This window comes from Gymnoscopelus braueri (assembly GCF_963280865.1).
Source record: "Gymnoscopelus braueri genome assembly, chromosome: 3".
Taxonomy (NCBI): Eukaryota; Metazoa; Chordata; class Actinopteri; order Myctophiformes; family Myctophidae; genus Gymnoscopelus; species Gymnoscopelus braueri.
Window position 1 is genome coordinate 48,837,462 of NC_137612.1, and position 19,167 is coordinate 48,856,628.

At 42.1% G+C, this 19,167-nt stretch overlaps 1 protein-coding gene and 1 long non-coding RNA gene across 2 annotated transcripts in view; one reads left to right on the forward strand and one right to left on the reverse strand.

Moving 5' to 3' along the window:
* The window catches only part of mtss1 (MTSS I-BAR domain containing 1), a 745,180-nt gene that overhangs the window by 274,581 nt on the left and 451,432 nt on the right, over nucleotides 1-19,167 (reverse strand). The window lies entirely within an intron of this gene.
* LOC308082858 lies at nucleotides 2,982-14,936 on the forward strand. Its single transcript, XR_013932953.1, has 3 exons — nucleotides 2,982-3,121; nucleotides 13,272-13,415; nucleotides 14,403-14,936. It is a non-coding gene; the product is annotated as an uncharacterized lncRNA (long non-coding RNA).

Here is a 19,167-nt window from a genome sequence, read left to right on the forward strand (position 1 = left end):
GATTGAGAGAGAAAGAGCGAGCGAGAGATTGAGGAGACGGAAAGAGGGAGAGAGAGAACGAGCGAGAAAGAGGGAGGGAGAGAGAAAGAGTGAGAGAATGGAAAAGTGAATGAGAGAGAGAGAGACCCAGACCCAGCTAGAATGTGACCATTTTAGTCCGTTTTTTGGTGTGCAACACAACCCTCATTTAAGTGAATTGCTTTCACCTGCTGCTGCTGCTGTGCGGAGTGTGCGCTACAGGGCATATCTCCGCCAAGCCAGGGTGACCTACCCAGGCTCATGAAATTCATATTCAGGCATAGTAGCCAATTAGAATGAAATCTGCAAAAACTGACTCATATACTGATACAGAACCATATATTGGCTATATATTATGGCTGTCGGGTGGAAATCTTGTATGTTCCTTTTTTATTATTATTTTAAAACAATTTAAAATCGTGCAAATAGCCAATCTACAAGCTGTAATTATTAATAATTAAGAAATACTATATTTTAAAGAGTGAAAAATCAACTAAAGTCATTATTAGTGCAAGTTCATTCACATTTCATTTGAATGAAAATAACTTGTGGGTAAAATACATTCTGTGAATCTAATGTGATTAATGTGACCCCTACTTCAGTCAGTGAAGTCCAGGGCTGAATGTGACATATTGAGACCTATATAACTAAATATTAGTCATTTGCCAACACATTATTTTGTGAAATAAATGGGTTATACTTCACAGATAGTTATACTATTCTTATAATATATTAAAATACAATCATCCTTAACCTTCAAGTTAAATGCATTATTTCCGTGGACTTAAAAATCATTTTTGGACTTAAAAATCTTTATTATTTTTTTGGATGGCCTTCCTGCCCTGGCATTTGGCCTTTGTGCCCTCCAAAAAATTACAACACCAAAGGCCAAGTGGCCTTGCCCCTAAAATGACGAAATTCCAGGCTTGGTCATATTATAATATCTGTATCAGACATGAAAATAAGATGACATCAATATTTTCTGTAGAATATTGATCCTGCAGTGGCCCCATGAAGACTAGCATTTTGTCATGGCAAAAGCTAATGGGGATCCTAATAAACAATAAAACAATAACAGAAAATATATTATATTATATTATACTTAATGTGTAATCTCCACGATTTATTGTGTCTAATATACTTACTTCATTATATGGTCTTAGTTCGCCATCTAGCGGTCAAACATAGAACTTCATGCACATTGCATTTAACAAGGACATCTAGTGATTCTGGAGGGTATCAAGAAGACTCACTCCAAAACCAACTCACCCCATTGCTAGGAAAACTCACTCCGGAAAACTCACCCCACAGGGTAGGAAAACTCACCCCCAAGATTTTCGGGGGTAGGAAAACTCACCCCAGGACCTGAGAAAACTCACTCCGGAAAACTCACCCCAATGGTTTTTAACTTTGTGAGCTTTCCATTTTCACAGAATGCTTGGGGTAAAACTTTTTCAGTCATCCGCAGACTTCTTTTTTTCGCCGATAAAGTATAGTTTTGGACCATGACGGAGGCGCGCCGACTCAGCAGACCTTGAGGCTGAGGAGTTGCGCCCGAGCGCCTCGAGGCGCGAGTGCCCGCAACGACCAGCCGATGGTCTGCTAGTCGAATCAGCGCCGTCCGAGTTATGTACCGATAGGGACAGAATAGTAAATATTTTTGGTGGGGACTGCGTTTGCCCCACTGACTGCGTTTGCCCCACTGACTGCGTTTGCCCCAACTGCCACTCAAAGTGACTACTGGCCAATCACAGTGCGTCTCCCCCGGGGTGAGTTTTCCTACCCCCGGGGTGAGTTTTCCTACCCCCGGGGTGAGTGTTCCGGAGTGAGTTTTCTCAGGTCCTGGGGTGAGTTTACCCACCCCCCGGGGTGAGTGTTCCTAGCTCCGGGGTGAGTTTTCCATTTTGAGTTGGGGTGAGTTGGTTTTGGAGTGAGTCTTCTTGTATTCATCTGGAGTGTATTTGTTCTGATTGTATTACATTTATGGGTCATCTAATATATTGAACTTAAGTGTAATTTACATTCTGTCACCAGTAAATATATGAATCTACTGTGTAAATGTATTGCGTGAACATAGCCTTTGATGCTACCAGTGATGCTCATTTGGGATGTGCTTGCACTGTATTTTAATGATGTGACGCGCACGTCGCTTAACACCTACACTATAGGTCACACAATGGACAATTGATATGCATCTAGGCTAATTCCTATGATAATGTACCTGGCGTGAGTCTGGAGCCTTTGTAAACTTTGTTGAAGTGTGAATTTAAAGTAGTTTTAAATCTATGCGTGTGCCTGAGCGTGCTCCTGGTCAAATAGGTTCTTGCACGCCGTGCAAGGCCGTCCAGTGTGCATTGCACCCCTGGATGCTACTGAGTTGGATGTTTCTTATTTGTATTGCATCAATCAATCAATCAATCAATCAATCAATCAATCAATCAATCAATCAATCAATCAATCACCAATGGATATAAGTCATCATCAGTGAATATAATGAGTATATAATCATTCTAAGTGTTATAACATTTTTTGAATTTGCCAAAGGAATCCGCAGATTCAGCTGCGGAGCTCTGAATCTGTCTTGAGACATTAACCATAACTGAACACCATCAAAACATGATGATGTAGGCTACATGAACCTCATGTTCTGTCTGTCTGTCTGTCTGTCTGTCTGTCTGTCTGTCTGCAAACAGTAACTGTTACACACTTACTCCACTAGGGGACGAAATACATTTAGACAACGGTGTCTGGATCATTTATTGCGCAAATGCGCATGCGTGAAAGATGTTAACCCGGAAGTAACTGCGTGCATTTTTTTCATGGTGGTGTTATTTTTAACTCTAAAGTTGAACAAAGAGCGCGTGAAAAAAAAAGTCCCAAACAGGAGTTAAAATGCGTCAAATGGAGTCTGTGCGGATGAAGATAAATGAACACATGACGTCGGTAGGAGAGGAGATATTGTGTGTTTTGGAGAAACACACAAGTGATGTTTGTTTCGTGAAGCTTAATGTCCGAGTGTTTGTGTTGGAGGCTGCAGAGTTCATGTGCAACCTCTTCCAGAGAGAAATAGAGACACTACACAACACCAAACTACACACTGCAGGTATGTCTGTTACATACACAACACCAAACTACACTGCAGGTATGTCTGTTATATACACAACTCCAAACTACACACTGCAGACTATGTCTGTTACATACACAACACCAAACTACACACTGCAGGTATGTCTGTTACATACAGGAGAACACCATAGGGCATTTCTGGTGATAGGCTTGGACTTTTTACAGGGGCCAGTTCCGAATTGCAGCCACCTCTAAGTGCTCTTTTAGAGTGGGTTTGAAGGAGAGTAAGGATTCACACATTTTGGTGGCATAGCAGTAGAATGAATTTAACCCCTTGTTTGAGCCAAATCTGGGTTGAACGTGAGTTGAGGAATTCCCTCTAATATTGTGTTTGTGGACGTCTTTGACGTTTTCGAAGTAGTTTGTACATGGGTGTCTGTGTGGTGTAGTCTATCTTGCAGACCGGGCCAATTGCAAGTTGCTGTACTCTGTCCTCTACCAAATATGTCCTCTGCAATTCGAAAGTGGCCCCTGTCTAAGTCTTAACCTACCCCCCCCAATCCCCGTTCTTTTTTTCTTCTCTTGTACATATTTTTCACTCTTGCCTTCCGGGCAAAGGTTAAAGACCCCTGCAGCTAAAAACAATAGGTGCAAATTCTCATTTGTACCTACTTCCATTCGTGCCATCAATAATAATAGCAGCAGGAGGAGGTAGCTATGAGTAGCTATTATTATCTGGATCTTGTGATTATGTCTATGTCTATGTGTGTCTTGTGTATGTATGTTTACTGTGTGTTGGAGTTTCTTACTATCTGCTGTAACATAAATTGCCCAGTTTGGGACATAATGAACTTGAACTTGAACACTCTTCATATCAGTAATCTGTAAGCTGATTGTATGACGTTCTGTATAGTAGTTAGCTCCATAAAGAACCTCTCACTCCGCTATACAGCTCCGAGATGAGGTTCTATGTGGTTACCTTCCAGAATCGGGTGAACGTCCGCCAAGGCTCCGCTGTTTACCCTTTTGTATATGTTGTATCCCAAAACTAATGGTAGATTCCAAGCCGCACGGATGTTTAAAGTTTGGAACGGAGCATAACATTTTAGGAACGGAGCGAAACTACCCGTTTAAATCGCTTATTTAATCTGCCTCTGACCACCATTGCCATGTTATCAGAATATTCAGGAAGTTGCAGTCGGACAGGAAGGTTTACCGCCGCCGCTGGTCGAATGTTGAATTGCATTGTCCACTTGATTGTTTTATATAAAGAGGGTGCAATTCAACATCTGACCAGGGGTGGCAGCACGGCTGCCGGTGTGACTGACACTTCCGGTTAATGTAAACAAAGCGAAGAAGAGTGCACTAAAATGGAAAAACATTTACTAGATCAACTTTTTGAGGGGTAGTTTCGCTCCGTTCCTAAAATGTTATGCTCCGTTCCAAACTTTAAACATCCGTGCGGCTTGGAATCTACCATTAGTTTTGGGATACAACATATACAAAAGGGTAAACAGCGGAGCCTTGGCGGACGTTCACCCGATTCTGGAAGGTAACGACATAGAACCTCATCTCGGAGCTGTATAGCGGAGTGAGAGGTTCTTTATGGAGCTATATAGTAGTGTGTATATCTGTCTGTCTGTTATATGTCATCATTATTTGTGTGCATGGGGATCTCATCTTAAACCAGCTCAGTGCTTGAGTCTTCCAGTTTAGTAGACCTTGTATTGTGAATTTGTACTTCCATGTACTGTTGTTCTCATGTCTTACTAAATAAAGTACATCAATCAATTAATACCCTGAGCCATCCCATCCTAGCTAAATGAGTAGGGGTTATAGGTGAGTCCTGGTGCTATGGTACCATGAGGTGCATGCATAGTTGAAGTGACATTTGATGAGTGCTCCTGTTAGAGTCTGCAATGTATTCCTACTGACCAGTGAGGAGATCCTGTACAAAAATCTTGTTCTTTGGTTGACTTTTTTGATTACTTTAGTTGCCATTTTATGTATTTATGTCTGTTATATACACAACACCAAACTACACACTATAGGTATGTCTGTTGTAGGTTTGTAAACATGTCTACATGGGTTCTTCCTTATCTTTCTTTTTCTTTTCTTTATTCACGGAAGCCCATTGAGAGCAAGCTCTCTTTTTCAAGGACGCCCTGATAACAGCATATAAAACATAAAACACATACATAATGAAAAACAATAACAAACATTTTAATCACATTACAATCGTCACAGATGCAAATAAATATAGTGTTACATGAAACAGGTGCAGTCACTATGTAATGTGTCCTCAAGAAGTACCTTAAATGTCTCTATTGAGACCAATCGCTTCAGTTTCAGAGAGTCCTGAAGTTTATTCCATTTGTGTGGAGCATAATACATTAAAGCAGTTTTTCCTTGTTCAATGTTCACTGCTCTTACGTGGACTGGTATATCTAATGTGTGTTTGTGAACAGTTGAATCTACAGTAACCTTTGGAAAGCGAAGATAGGTACAAAGGAAGCTTACCACACAAGGCCTTATAAATAAATAAAATACAGTGTTGCTCTCTACGTACTGCGAGAGATGGCCAACCCACTTTATCATATAAAATATAGTGATGGGTGTGATAATCATCACCAGTGATAAAACGTAGGGCACTGTGGTAGACTGCCTCAAGAGGCTTCAGTGTGGAGGTTGAAGCATGCATGTATAGACGAATCCACAGACGCGCTGCCTGTAGCTGCCTGTAGGCGGCCATTGCTGCGGTGTCGCGTCCGCGGAGTGTTGACACCGCAGCAATGGCTGCGCGCAGGGCAGCGCTCCGTGGATTCGTGTATAGCACATCACCATAGTCAAACACAGACATTATGACAGATTTAATAACAGTTTTTCTGCTGGTAAAAGAAAAACAGGACCTGTTTCTATAGAGGACACCGATCTGTCCTCTTAGTTTTTTGGTAAGGTTCTCCACATCTTATCGTACTTCTTACTACTAGGGATGTGTAAAAGTGTCTCAAGTGCGGAAAAACGTTTTTTTTATTGTGCTGTCCACACAAATGTTGCCTCTCGATAAGGCTAATAATGGCAGAACAGATACTCAGCGCAGATACCATCAGCACGAATAATGCAGGCACACTTTGGTAGGCCTCACCTGCAGTAAGCTAACAAAATAAATGCCCTGTATAATATTTTCAAACAATGTCTAACTCTCTGTAAACAGTTGAAAAATTCGTATACATTAAATCAATACCAACACATGCATTGTGCGCATAATAGGCGCATACTCACTCAATTAGGCTCAATTTAACATCATCTCTCAAACGAACACAAAACATTTTCAAATGATCAAATAGGCCTAATCTGTCTGCACATTGCAATATTTCCCCAGAAATAGGCCTAATTTATAATATTTAACAAAACATTAATTAAACAGCCTTTGTTGGCAGTATAGACTAAAATAAATTACAAAAATAACCCTAACCATATTAAAATAAAAAGTACTGCATTAAGGAAAATAAAAAGCAAATGCCCTCACTTTAATATTTTTAAACAAATAGCTTTTGTCTGCCTTTTATTTATAATAAATAAATAAAATAAATACCTTTTTATAAAACAACGAAATTGCGTTTGCAAGCCTCATGCAATAGGCCAATGAAATATTTTGACATGTGTGGGCTTGTGGAACAGAAAATATGTATTTTAAACACATAATAGGCTAGCCTTTAGGCTACATTGAATCGAAATAAAATAAACGTAGGTGTGGGCTTGCGGAGTCTGTTCACCAAAACACCTGCTGCGGAAAAGATCCGCTCAGATGGGACAGACGTGGCAGGGATGGAGAGATATGTCCGTGCCACACGAGAGAGCTGGGGATATTTGTGATTATTTCCTTTCCACCACACCAGAGGGCTCTTATCTGGTGGGATGCACGGCTCCTGAGCATATCTGTCCATCTCTGTGTTTTCGTCCAGTGCATTAGAGAAGTATTCTTCTCCAAAGAAGTTAGCCATCGCTGAGCTGGTGTCGGCCCGGCGTTGCTTGTGGCGGGGTGGGGGCTGTGGCTCTTCTTCGTCATCGGATTCGTCAGGTAGTGGTGGTGATGATGATGATGATGGCCGCGCTGGGACCTGAGCAGCTTCAAAGTATGGCAGCAACTCTTGCTTTTACGGCATCTGTGATCTCTTGTGAAGTGAAGCGCATGTGTTTGTGTCGCGGGTCGAGGTACGAGGCAATGAGCGCCAACCTCCTGGCCGTCTCGATGTTCGCAGGGTCCATGCGCTTTGTCAGTGACTCCGACACTGTGCGCTTGAACTCTGACACCTTCCGTGATTCCCCTATAAATTTAATTCACATGTAAAGCGTCATTGGGTAGCCAACTTTATGAAAAATACAGGTATTATTATTATTATTTATTTACCTTCAACTTGAGCCAGATACCTGGAGAGGAGTGTTGTGGTCACTGGATATACCATGGAGATGGACACGTCGGACTCTCCACAGAGTCCTGTTGTGGCCATCTTCAGGGATTTTAGGACAGGTATCAGCTCCTCCATAATGTGCCAGCTGTCGTCAGTTGGCTCCATTGTGCGCGCATCTGACAATTTGGTGATCGTTCTGTCTGACAGCACTGCCGAACAGGCCCACCTCTGTTCAACTAGTCTTTCAAACATCTCCAAAATCGAATTCCATCTGGTGCGGCAATATTGTATTAGACGATGCTGGTCAGAGGCTGAGGCTGGCTCGTCATCCCGCCTCATTTGACCCTGCTTGACTTTCAGAGCCTAAGTTGCCTTGGTGCTGTGGTGGAAGTGGGATCCGAGTTTACTCGCGGCTGCTACAACGTGATGTATGGCATTGCCTTTGAACCCATCATTTATTGCCAGCTGCAATGTGTGTGCAAAGCACGAGCTTGAATCCCAGTCCAGCTCCTTTGTGTGGGCCAGTGTAATATTACTAGCATTATCGTGGACACACGCCATTACTTTATTCACCAAGCCCCACTCTCGGGCTGCTGCTTTCAGCACATTGGCAAGATTTTTCGCTGTGTGACTCTCTGGCATTGCCCGTGTTTGTAACACAGCACTCTTAATTTCCCACTCTTTATTTATGAAGTGTCACGTTATGGCAACGTATGATTCCACTGTGAGCGAGGTCCACGCCTCTGTGGTAATGGCCACTCGGTCTGTGTTGGCTAGAGCATTGAGAAGGTGCTCTGAGCATTCACCATGCATCTTCTCCAGACGAGAGGTGATGGTTTTCCTAGTCGGAACTCTGTACTCTGGCTCCATGTATGCCATTAGTTCCCTAAATCCTCTACCCTCAACAACGCTTATAGGGAGCATATCTTTGGCCACCATGTTGGCTATCAGGGCCGAGGTTTTTTCACCGCGGTGTCGGTCACACTTTCGGGGTCCTTCCGTAAATGTGGTCATACGTGTTTGGGTTGGTCCGGCGTCATCTTCACTGCTTGTAGTCTGCGTCGGATGCACTTTTTCGAGATGTGTTCGCGTCGATGTAGTAGAGGAATGGTAACTAATTTTTTTATCACAAATGTCACACTTGACACAATTGTTTTCTATTTTTTTGAAGTACGCCCAGACAGAGCTTGTTTTGGTGCGTGACTGCGACATCGTTTCTACCGTGATAAACACACGTGAAGCTGCATGCGTTGTTGATTGTTTGGAGCGACGGTGAAGTGAAGGCTGGCCCACGGATGGTCACCTGAGAGACCAAAATGCATATCCATAGGCTAAAATGTAGTTACTGTGGGTAGCCTTTAGACAGCAGTATAGCGCCATAAAAAAAAGAATAAGTTTGAAATAAAAAAATATATTAAAAAAATAAAAATAAAAAAAAATATTATTTTTTATTTGTATTTGTATTTTTTTGATAATCGACTTTGATCTCATTAACGACTAGTCGAATATTCGAATAGTCGGAGTCATCCCTACTTACTACTATATAATTGACAAAAGCTCCGAAGTTCGGCAGCGATTCGCTAACCTCGCATCACCAGTCTTTCCACCTCGGAGGAAAGCCTGGTCTCTGTTACTAAAGACCCATATGATCCGTCTAGGCCACGCCTACTGAAAAAAAGAAAGAAAAAAGAATCCTCTTTCCGGATTGTGCCCATCCGGTTTTGCGGTGCTGCTTTGTTTTGGTTCCCCAATCCCTATTTAAATGGAATAGAATTTCCCCGTGGGATAATACAGACGCTAAATAGTCTCCGGATAGTGCACGCACATTTACATTTAAAAAATAAGCTAAACTATGCCGCATCAAGGATTTTATTAGGACGGACCTATTTTGAGGTGAGACGTCTTTCCGGTTCTGCCCATCCGGCCACTTTTTATTTTTTTAACTTCCGCTCCCGACCGGATCATATACCCGAAAAGGAATGGTGCCCAGGCTAGCGATTCGCAAGCACAGGATCACATCACATGCCTCCAAGACCCGTCACAGACTGTTGTTCAGAGCTATGGCTATGTTTTAGGCATCTTACCCCACCTCGATCAGTGATCGGACTCTCGGTTTGATTGATTCTCTGATTCGCCTATCAGACCCTCAGCCTGATCTGGCAGGTTGCCATAGCAACCAGATACAGGAAGTCTGACCTCTTTAATCACATGACCGAGGTTGGGAGGATGTGACTAGAGGTTAGGGCCGCAAAGCAAAGCGGGGAGGGAGGAGAGGAGCCGAGAGGAGAGGAGAGGCCAGAGAGGCCGGACTTCGCATGACGTGTGTGCAGAGCTATAATTAGGCCAGGTCGCCGTCATGGTTCATAAATATCTCTTACAGAGCCATGCCACGGAAAAGAAAACTATCTCTGGGCCGTCGGACCCGAAACGCCAAGCGCAAGTGTTTCCTTCGTGCAGTAGAACATCTAAACGCAACACGCTGTAAAAGCAAGAGCGTAAAGCGCCAAAGCCTCACACCAGGCTTTGGCGGTTTGGGTCTCTTGACCTGTATTTGTTAAACTAGATGTCAAAGCGGCCCTGACATCTAGTGAATCTTAACTCATGGCGCAACGTGCCAATGACGTGTTTGACCAGATTTTTGGGCGGTGAAACCGCCCCTATATGTGAGGTTTGGACATCGACATTCGCTGCACTGTGATTGGCCACCATTGTACCCCCCCCCCACCCATTGTACCCCCCCAACCCTGCGCTGTGATTGGCCACCATTGTACCCCCTAACCCTGCACCGTGATTGGCCACCGTGATTGACCACTAGCTGTAATATGATTGGCTGACTTTATTGGCTGACTCTATTCAGGACTGTGATTGGCTAGTGAAACACATGACACATGTGCATAGCCCTGTAAATAGGCGGTTTGGGTCTCTTGACCTGTATTTGTTAAACTAGATGATCTGTGAATCTTAACTCATGGCGCAACGTGCCAATGACGTGTTTGACCAGATTTGTTTGAAAAAAAAAAACACACATTTATGTTTTTTTTTAAGTTAGGGGTGTACAATGGTTGGTCCACAATATTACTTTTCTTTAAGTGAACTTCCATCACTGTGATGACCACTGTGACCACACACCGCCCACTTTTTTGGGCGGTGAAACCGCCCCTATATGTGAGGTTTGGACATCGACATTCGCTGCACTGTGATTGGCCACCATTGTACCCCCCCCACCTATTGTACCCCCCCAACCCTGCGCTGTGATTGGCCACCATTGTACCCCCCTAACCCTGCACCGTGATTGGCCACCATTGTACACTATGGTGGCCAATTCAGGACTATTCAGGACTGTGATTGGCTAGTGAACACATGACACATGTGCATAGCCCTATAAATAGGACTATGCACTTTAAAAAAACACATTTATGGTTTTTTTTAAGTTAGGGGTGTACAATGGTTGGTCCACAATATTACTTTTCTTTAAGTGAACTTCCATCTCTGTGATGACCACTGTGACCACACCGCCCACTTCACACTGGGTGTGATTTTTTTATTTTATTTTGTAAAAAAAAACGTTCAGAACCCAAGATATCATGATCCGAAGATTTGCTCCTCCATTCACTTCTTGTTTAACTTAGTCGGTAGCGCTGTCGCCTCACAGCTAGAAGGTCCTGGGTTTGATTCCCACAGGGGACGCTGTGGGCGCTGGGGGCGTGTTCTCTCCTCCGCGTCATCAGCGCCCATACCCTAGGTGGGGTTGGCGAAAGGGCCTTTCTGTGTGGAGTTTACATGTTCTCCCCGTGTCTCCTAGGGTAGGTACCCTCACAAAAACATGCTGTAATCCTGGTCACTATACTGCCTGGCCAGCCGGGGCGCCTGATGGAGGGGAAGGGAACTGGTTGGAATAACGTGTTCCTTCCACGTGCTACGTCCAACCAGGGAAACTCCCCCCTGTCAGGTGACAAGAAGGTCAGTTGGCTCTCATGCATTGAAGGAGGCATGAGCTCGGCCCTGGCCTCCCTAGGCTGGCAGAGGGAAGGTAGTGCCCAGGATTACATAGACAATTGGCACTGGGTGTTAAAAATAGGGTTACAAAATCGTGGGATAAAAAAAAAAGGCTGTATCTCGGCTCCTGTGTACTTTTTTTGTACTATGTATTTTTGGCCCAGACATGTTATTTTCAAAGGCAGACAATTAATGTCAACGAGGTCGCGATGACCTCGTTGACATTTGTGAAACCACACAGTGCAACCCTCAGTGATTAGCAACCACATAAATATTCGGTGAAAATCTAAGATAAATTGAAAAATCTCTGGCACTGGGACAACACAGCCAGAAACAAGTCTGGCACTGAATGAGTTGAGAGTTTGCAATGTATGTTCCCTCATTTCATAGGGATTTAATATCTTATCTTTACTTTTCTGGCCAGTTTTGAAAGTGATTCACATCGTTTAATGAAAGATGTCAGGGAATTCCACATTATAGTGGCAGAGTTGTAGAATGATTTTTTGCTAAATCATGTTTGTGCTAAATCTGGGGGGTACCAGATTGGAGGCGCTTGTAGTTTTCTGACAGATAATTTTAAAGGCCAGTTTTGGAATCGTTTAATGGATGATGTCAGGGCATTCCACATTGTAGAATGATTTATTTCCCGTGCTAAATTTGGGGGATACCAGATCGGAGGCGCTCCCTCAGATATTGTGGCTGTGGGTGTCACTCACTCTGGAGTACCAGGTCTGCTGTCTTTGTCGCACGATGGAGCAAAAATTAGGCTTCAGTCTGACAGTTATGATCAGCTTACTTTTTCAGTGTGTTTGGCAAGTGTTGTTAATTAAAGGGGATAAAATTGCAATGAAACGTCAAAACTAGCTGCACTTCTGTGTATTCAGGTATATTTCCATTATGGAAGATGAGTGTTTTAATACTTTGGTGGTGGCCTACCACTATCGTGTCCATGTGCGTGTGTGCGTGTGTGTGTGTGTCGTTTGATTGGTGTTAATGAGCACAGCAGGTGAGCAGTCTGACTGTACTACACTCTTATATTGTACAGTGCATGTACACAACAGGCAGGCATACGTGCATTAGGGCTGCATGATACTGATGAAAATATCATTTGTATTGTGATTAATCTATAACTTATCAACATATTGTTATTGATAATGGTAACACAATATTTCTGTTAATGAGAATAAAAAGTTGACATAAGCACCACGAAAGTGCATGAGTGTGTTACTCAAAAAAAAAAATCCCAAGGTTGGCAGGTCTGAATTAAATATTTGACACCGGTAGGCCTGCCACAATTATTACATATTTCGTCTAATCGCAATTATTTTTGCCTAATCTTCATAATCGTTTCCATGTTGAAAAATTTTCACACATTTTCAAATATATAAAAAAAAAGCAGAAATAGCAGATCTACTTGTGTAAGCTTACAACGCATCACATCATGACACGTTGTAAGCTTGTAGATCAGCTACTTCTGCTATTTTTACATGTATAAAATTATGAATAATGTCTTTGTATATTGAAGTTATGTGTCATATACCCTTTGTGATTATTAATCCTAAAAACCAAACAAAAATGTTAAGTTGTATTCATCAGTTCCAATGCTCAATGCCAAAAACACAATTAAATCGTTAATCGCAATTATTTGTGTGACAATTAATCGTCAACCGGACCATGGCCCACCGCAGTAGTTTTATTTGATTACATACAGTATGTAAAGTTGAATGATAGCTAAAAGTTTTTGTTTGTTTTTGTTTTTACTACTGGTGTTTTCCACAGACCACCACAGGGAGAGGTCTATAGTATCCAGAGAGATGGCCTCCAGAAAATATTCAACGTTCTCAGAGGAACAGCGAGAGATGGACCAGGGACGTGGACTGCTTGATGCAAGACTGCAACCTTTTGTAAAGTTGTACAGGATAGGTATGTATTGTTTTACTTTATTTTATCGATTTTTTGTTTACAAGTGGTTTCCACCATGGCAGGGGAGGGTGATCTTTGACGCTGCTCTAGAATAATGAAGACCAGCGGTTCTCAAACTATGGGTCACGACCCAAAGTGGGGAAGGTGCCGTTGGGGTCACGCTTTGGCAACCAAAAAAGTTGAAATATTGTTTTTATTAAGAAACGATAAAAAAATAAAAATAAAGTGAGGTCATCGTGACCAACGTGAAGGGGACGGCCAGTTGACTCCTCATACACACACAGCTCCGCTTCCAACACTGACAACAAGCAGCAACACAAGACAACACACACACACACACACACAAGCCCTTGCAGAGGCTGAGGCACACAAACTGATTTGTCCATTTGGCTCCATCTGTACCCTCACGGAGTTAAGCTGTGTATATTTCATCTGTTGTAACTTGTAACCAGCAAACCAAATAAGCCCCCAGAATTGGCATTTGAAACAACAAACCGCTCAATTTACAGATCGCGATGTAACATTACCGAGCGGGGGGGGGATCATTTTCACAGACCGACAACAGCTACCAACTGCTGCCGCGGTGGAGAAAAACGCCACAGTCGTGGCCAAAGATCAAGAAAGTTGGTTCTAGCGACATATTTTGCCTAAATGCCTCAGTTTACAAATGTGTGTACAGAACCACTTCCATAGGGTTTATTGATATCGTAGTGTTTTAGTTCTGGGGGGGGGGGTCTAATGGAAAGATTTAATTCTGAAAAGGTTCCCTCATAATATGGGGTCGTGGTATAAAAAAGTTTGAGAACCCCTGATCTAGATCCATCAGTCTTTTTCTCAATCACTAATAAACAATTATAGGCCCGTATCATACAATGGTCAAGCTGTAACTTTTCAACAACAAAAAAACACTATACAAAAAAACACTGCATGGAATACTTCAAAGTTGTAACATCTAATGTTTTTCTCTCATACATTATTTTTGCTTAGACTTCCAGAACCTCCCTGTGTGTAAAGAGGTTTCCCCTGAACACCATGACAGAAATGCCAGTCTGGTCCAGGAGGAACCAGAGCCTCCACAGAATAAAGAGGAACATGAGGAGGTACTTCAAAGACCAGAGGAGGATGATGGGTCAACGTTGGGATTGCTAACAGTGGAAAGTGAAGATGAAGATGGTGATGAAAACAGAGAGACAGAGCCTGTAGCCAGCACCTCAACTGAACACATGAAAACACAAGCTGGTGTAGAGGACTGTGGAACATCACAACCAACTAGTGATGACCAGCTTCTCTCTTCACACTGTTCTGAATTTGACTCTGGAACTTTAAACACACTGAAATCACACAAGACACAAAATGTGAAAGGACGAAGACTGTCTTTGAGAAACAAGCTGTCTCAGGACCTGAAATCATCAAAACAAACCGACTCCATGAGGAGTGACAAAGGAACGAATATGTCAAGACTACATACTGGGAGAAAGCCTTGTATTTGTGATGTTTGTGGCAAAGTCTGTAGTCACAGTAATCTAAACAAACACATGAGGATTCATTCAGGAGAAAAGCCCTTCCCGTGTACAGTTTGTTGCAAAGGCTTTAGGCTGTTGGGTATTCTGCAATTACACATGCGGACTCATACAAGGGAAAAACGCTTTACTTGTGCAAGTTGTGGCAAAGGCTTTGGTCACGTGTGGAACCTAAAAATACATATGATTACTCATACAGGGGAAAAGCCCTTTCCCTGTTTAGTTTGTGGCAAAACATTTGGTCAAAAGAGTCATCTAAAAACTCACATGAGGATTCATACAGGAGAAAGGGCCTTTACTTGTACATTTTGTGCAGAACAATTTGGTCGAAAACATCACCTGCAAAAACAGCTGAGGACTCATAAAGGGGAAACAAACCTTTAGTTGCAGTTAGTGGCAAGTTAGTGGTAGTCAAAATACACATCTGAACGTCTGAGGATTCATACAGAGAAGAAGCTGATTGTTGAACAGTAACAAATGTTTTTGTCTTTTGTTTTCCATGTAAACCATCTTATTTGACATAATGTCTCTCACACACACACACACACACACACACACACACACACACACACACACACACACACACACACACACACACACACAGGCAAAATGTATGATCATGTATAGGGGTGCACCAAAATTTCGGCGCCAAAAATATTTTTCCCATCCAAATGGCAAAATCTAATCGGTAACACCGTTGTAAATTTGTGAAGTATACAGCAGCTGCTTCTCTCTGTAATGCACTGTTGTATGGAGAAGTATAAATCAGCTGCTTCTCTGTTGGTAATGCACCATTGTATTCTCTCTCATAGTGGGGCAGTTAAGCAAACCAATTGTGCATTTTATGATAGAAGCATGAAACTTTCAGGATATCATCTACATACCCCAAGGTTTTATTTCAGACGTGGAAGCACTTTCAGATTGACTTCTGGTGACCTTGAGCGGTCATTGACCTCAGAATTGCATTTTTGCCCCATTATTCTCCATTATAATAATATATATGCCTGTTAAAATGACAGTTTTGTTCTAATAAATGACAAATGAAACCTAATAGTCACTCTACAGAAATGGTGATTATTACTATTATGATAGTTCTGTTATGACATTTTTATTATGACATTAAAAACATCTAGGAGAGAGAGAGAGCAGCAGTAAAATAAAGAAAAACAACATTGGTAAGAAAGTGCTAATGCATTCAAAGTGCAATATTGGTACAATACTATTCAAAGGTGCTATTCATCTCATGTTGGCTTTGGTTTTGGGGGCAGTATATGGTGAGCGTAGTGGGCAGATAAGCCCATATATGGAAGGTATTGTGCATTTTATGAAAGAAGCATGAAACTTCCTACAGTGTTTCTATATATCATGAAGTTTGTTTTCAGACGTGGAAGCATTTCTGAATTTACCTTTGAAACTTGTCAGAGGCTGTACACATTTTGGGCTGTCAAACCATGTTTGAAACACCCATAAGGCCCATGTTAAACCCAGAAATGTTGTTTCCTGTAAACCTTTAGGATTAAAATGTCATCTATAGGCTTAGCAGATTTAGTTTAAGCTTCATTCCTAAAAGTTGCATATTGGGCAATTTCTGTAATAAGCAGAATCAGCAAATTAATCGCTTAATGAGCAAATTGCCTGGAAATGACTAACATTTTGCGTCCAGTTAACTTAGAAAGGTGACTTAAGAGTCAAAGTCCATGTTTGTGATGTCCAGAAATTCATCTATTATCATGGTGAAGTCATGCAACCTTTCCTCATTTGCACAATTTGCATAAAGTATGTAATAATTAGGCCATGTTTTAGCTTGTAGCCAATTTAGAAAGGTGCTCTTAGAGACTAAGTTTATTTTTGAATGTCCAGAAATGAATCTCTTGCCAAAAAAAAAACAATTTATCTGGTTGCATGTCCATGTATTGATTCTCCACCTTCTCACCTTCTCACCTACCTGCTCCCAATGAGCAGGTAGGGGTATTGTATGTTTCCTCTACCATCGGTGTGTGAATGTATGGGTGAATGTGAAGTACATTGTAAAGTGCTTTGAAGAGTCAGGAAGACTAGTAAGGTGCTATTTAAATGCAGTCCATATACCATCATCCATCCCAGCATGATGCCAACTAGCACTCTGATGACATTCCTTCGTTGCAGTGGAACGTTGATGAACATTTCTGGGATAAAAGCATTGCTTGCGGTGGCATCGCCTTCATTCTCAATGGTAAATCCTGGACAAAATACACTGTGCTTATCGGATGCTTGTGGTTGTCCTCCTCCAAGAACCTGTTAGGATGTGATACTGTCTCCTACCCTGTGAGAAGGGCAAGGTATGTGCTTAAAGTACTCGTAGAAAGTACCATGACTAGTGTCAATACAGTGCTTGGAGAACTTGATGCCACGCACAGTGACCATAAAGATACCGGTGCAGAGTTCTTCTTCGCATTATATTGACAGACAAATATGATTCTGCACACTGTATATATACAGACAGTAGTTCATCTGCAGGTCATGTTGTGGAAGGCTGCAGATCAGAGCGAGCCACCTGCAGAGGAAAGAGACGCTGTTTACTCCCAGGCAATGGCTCCAGCTGCAGCTGCAGAGCATTGAAGGCATGCAGCGAAATTAACTGCAGACACCAGTCTGTAAGACTATGTAAGTGTGAAGGAGGTGAGGTCCACTACAACCCATTCACAAGAAGGGGGGCCATAGCTGAACGAGTAGAGAGGCCACCTGGGAAACAGAAGGTCCCAGGTTCGATTCCCAGCCCTGACAATGTGTCGGGGTGTACAAGACCATTAATCCCTAACGTCTGATCTCATGTCTGACCACTTGAGCAGCAATAACCTTACTGAAGCAGAAGTCTGAGAGGAGGGCTGTGGACAGTTGCCTACCAGTGACATCATCAGTAGGCAGGTTTGGTCATTTCAAACAAGATTTAAATGTATTCATTTTATTTTTGGGCGGTGAAACCGCCCCTATATGTGAGGTTTGGACATTGCACCCCCCCAACCCTGCGCTGTGATTGGCCACCAGTGTACCCCCCTAACCCTGCACCGTGATTGGCCAATCACAGTCTATTCAGGACTGTGATTGGCTAGTGAAACATGACACATGTGCATAGCCCTATAAATAGGACTATGCACTTTAAAAAAAACACATTTATGTTTAAAAAAAAACAAAACACATTTATGTTTTTTTTTAAGTTAGGGGTGTACAATGGTTGGTCCACAATATTACTTTTCTTTAAGTGAACTTCCATCACTGTGATGACCACTGTGACCACACCGCCCACTTCACACTGGGTGTGATTTTTTATTAATGCGAGAACAATGGCTTCTATTATAGCATGCAAACTTTCCAGGAATATAAAGCCTGCAGTTTATATTAGCTTGGATTCCCCATTGATGTCACTGGTAGACAGGCTTCTGACAGAAATTGTACCATATTATCTCAAACTATATCCTTGAGCTCCTGCCATCTGGTAGGAGGTTTAAGAGCATCAGGAGTCGGGACAAGCACCAGCATGCGGTCCAACAGTTTCTTCCCCCAAAACATCAGAACCCTGAACGCTCACCATATACTGCCCCAAAACCAAAATCATGAGATGAATAGCACCTTTGAATTGTATTGTACCTATATTGCACTTTGAATGCATTAGCAATTTCTTACCAATGTTGTTTTTCTTTATTTTACTGCTGCTCTCTCTCTCTCCTAGATGTTTTTAATGTCATACCAATGTCATAACAGAACTATCATAATAGTAATAATCACCATTTCTGTACAGTAGAGTGATTATTAGGTTTCATTTTTCATTCATTAGAACAAGACAGTAATTTTAATAAGCATATATATTATTATAATGGAGAATAATGGGGCAAAAAGTGGAAAAAATGCAATTCTGAGGTCAATGACCGCTCAAGGTCACCAGAGGTCAATCTGAAAGTGCTTCCACGTCTGAAATCAAACCTTGGGGTATGTAGATGATATCCTGAAAGTTTCATGCTTCTATCATAAAATGCACAATACCTTCCATATAATGAGCTTAACAGCTGTACTAAAAGAACAGAATGGAAAACTGTTAGCCTGGTAAAACCTCCCTCCGGAAATCTCATGGAAATTAGATTTTCCGGAGGGAGGGGCTTTACCAGGCTAGAAAACTGTGACCTATGGGGTTGATTAGTGGATTTACATTCAGCCTCAGATGTGTGCTAGAACATCTGAGCATCTGATTCTGTAAATTA